The sequence below is a fragment of the Megascapheus bottae genome, chromosome 1, assembly GCF_031878675.1.
Source record: "Megascapheus bottae isolate mThoBot1 chromosome 1, mThoBot2.hap1, whole genome shotgun sequence".
Classification (NCBI taxonomy): Eukaryota; Metazoa; Chordata; class Mammalia; order Rodentia; family Geomyidae; genus Megascapheus; species Megascapheus bottae.
In genome coordinates this window covers 7,785,024-7,787,954 of record NC_143509.1, presented here as the reverse complement: position 1 = coordinate 7,787,954, position 2,931 = coordinate 7,785,024, and the positions used below count along the sequence as shown (strand labels likewise).

General features: G+C 41.9%; 1 pseudogene; it reads right to left on the bottom strand.

Annotated features, from left to right (window-relative positions):
• Window positions 1-963: 963 nt before the first annotated feature.
• On the bottom strand, window positions 964-1,959 carry LOC150068256 (L-lactate dehydrogenase A chain pseudogene; annotated as a pseudogene).
• Between the last annotated feature and the right edge of the window lie 972 nt (window positions 1,960-2,931).

The following is a 2,931-nucleotide window of genomic DNA, read 5'->3' as shown; positions in this document are numbered from 1 at the left end:
TGTGCTAAGGAGCCCTAGAGTTTCTCCTATCCTTCTTGTAAAATTTTCAGGGTATCTCCTTATACCACAAGGTCTTTGATCTATGTGGAAATAATTCTGGTGTAGGGTTACATATAAGGATCTAACTTTAGTTTCCTACAAGTGTCTAACCAATTCTGCTAGCACCATTTTTGAAGAGGCTGTCTTTCTTCCATTCTATTTTTTTTGGTTCCGTTATTGAAGACCATGTGGCTATAAGCCTGTGGGTAATTTTCTGGGTAGTTCTATTCCACTGGTCCTCACTCAGGCTTGTTGTTGTGCCAGTATCAAGTGGGTTTTTATTGCTATAGCTATGTAATAAAGTCTGAAGTTTTGTACTGATATTCTCAAAATGATATTCTTTCTACTAAGGATTGTTTTTGCTAATCTAGATCTTTTGTTATTCCATATGAATTTGTGATTGCTTCCTCTCCTTCATTAAAGAATGACATTGGGAGGAAGGAAGATGGCGCCGAGACAATAGGGACGCTGCCTAGCTTTCTCTGACAAAAAGAGAGAACCAGGGAGTCCCACGACCCAACTATCTAAAGAAATCCACAACAACAAACTCAAAAAGCAACGGAGAAGGACTCAAACTGGAAAAGAAATCCAGATAAAGCTTACATCCAACTTTCTCAAAGAATTCGGAATGCGAGGACCCCTCCCCCACCTCTCGCCCAAAGCGGCGGAAAGCCGCGGTGTCTCAGAGAGGGTAAAATTGTTTACAGTTACCAGTTTTTACAGTTACACAGGACCCATCCACCATCAGAATACAGCTGCATGTTTTCCTGAACCAGTCCTAGTCCTAATTTCAGGAAATGGATACTTTTTCCAGGTCTTTTTATAATGCTACTGCTTTAGTCACAGATCAGTATGGGATAACATGCATAATCCCCGACTAAAATTCTCTTATAGCCTCGACAGTGAAGTGGTACATAGAAGACTTCAAAACTGTAGCTCCTTTGGGATTCCCCAAAGTGTATCTGCACTTTTCTTCAAGTGAGCCTCTTCCTCGGGAGTCAGAGTGACCTTCACCACATCTGAAATTCCATTCTGTCCCAGAATGCAAAGAACACTAAGGAAGACATCTTCCTTTATTCCATAGAGACCCTTAATCATGGTGGAAATTGGATGAACTCTTCGAAGAGTCTTCATAATACTTTCTGCTAAATCTGCCACAGACAGTCCAATGGCCCAGGATGTATAGCCTTTCAGTTTGATCACCTCATAGGCACTGTCAACAACTTGTTTATGAACCTCTTTCCACTGTTCCTTGTCTGCATCAGTGCCTAAATGAAGATTCAGATTCTTGAAGGAGACACCAGCAACATTCACTCCACTCCACACTGGCAAACTAGAGTCTCCATGAGAACCCATCCATGACAGCTTAAGGGATGAATTCCCAGCCTCTCTCCCATCAGGTAATGGAACCGGGCTGAACCCAGCTTACAGCCACTTCCAATGACACAGTTTTGGGGGAAGCCACTTATCTTCCAAGCCACCTAGGTCAGAATATCCACTGGATTGGAAACAGTAAGCAACTTGCAGTTTGGGCTGTCCGTCACTACATTAGGAATGATGAACTTAAAGATGTTTGCATTGCGCTGGACCAAATTAAGACGGCTTTCATTCTCTTGCTGACGGGCCCAGCTGTGACAATAACCAGGCTGGAATTTGCAGTCACAAAGTAGTCTTTGCCAGAGACAATTTTTGGTGTTTTGCGGAAAAGGCTGCTGAGCTGGAGATCCATCATTTCTCCCATCAGTTTGTCTTCCATGACATCAACACGAGCAAGCTCATCTGCCAACTCCTGATGAGACAGGCCATGCCAACAGCACCAACCGCAACAACTGTAATCATGTTATGGGGGACATGATCCTCTTTAAGAAGATTCACAATCAGCTGATCCTTGAGACCTTCCATTCTGGACTTGGAAGGACTGGAAATCCAGGGTGCATGATGGGCAGGAGTCGGAGGTGCACGGCGGGCAGATCTGGACTCAGCAAGAGCCGCTCCATCCAATGTCTTGATTTTCATTCATTATTTAATAGTGTCTTATACTTGGAAGTTATAGATAAAAATCCCATGTTTTGTTTGGTCAGCAGCACACTGAGACACCCAATACCCTATAAAATTATATTTGGTACCTCATATATGTTATTCTTAGTATCCATTCAGAATATCACAAGAATAGCTCAGTGCCCTGTTCAGTGGATTTAATCAATGTATGATTATTTAATTATTTTTTAATCAATGTATCCTACCTGGTTAACTGGACATTTGTATTTTCTGATCTTCATTTCTCTCATATCAGCCCCTAATTCCTTACCTTCTGTTACTGCTCTCCTTAGCCCGATTGCTGGATTTCGATGAAGTCAGCTTCAGGCCACCAGGCATGGTGGCTGACTCTTGTCATCCTAGCTACTCAGGAGGTTGAGAGACTGAATTCAGTCCCAGTGCTGTAAAAGAGGAAGAGGAAAAGGAAGAAGCAGCAGCAGAAGTAGCAGCAGAAGCAGAAGTACAAGAGGAGCAGGAGGAGGAGGAGGAAAAAGGAGATGGAGGAGGAAGAAGAAGTTTTTTTGTTTTAGGAGGAAGATTTAATATAGAAGGGGATAACTTAAGGGGATACTGTGGAACTTCGGACTGTGATAAGTGGTTTCTATGCACAATTAGAAATGGCCAGAAGAATTTGTATAACATCTCGCCAAATGGGAATATTAAGGAAAATTCACACTGAAAACAGAAGTTGTTCTTCTGAAGTACAGCAAGAAAATTTCTTTCAAAGACAGATGTCCACATATAGACAGACAAAGCCATAGGGGCTTTGCAGGGTATTCTTGAATTCATATATATTTTCTAGATATAGTATATACTGAGTCCTATAATGAAGGAAAAGTATCAATGATGCTGATA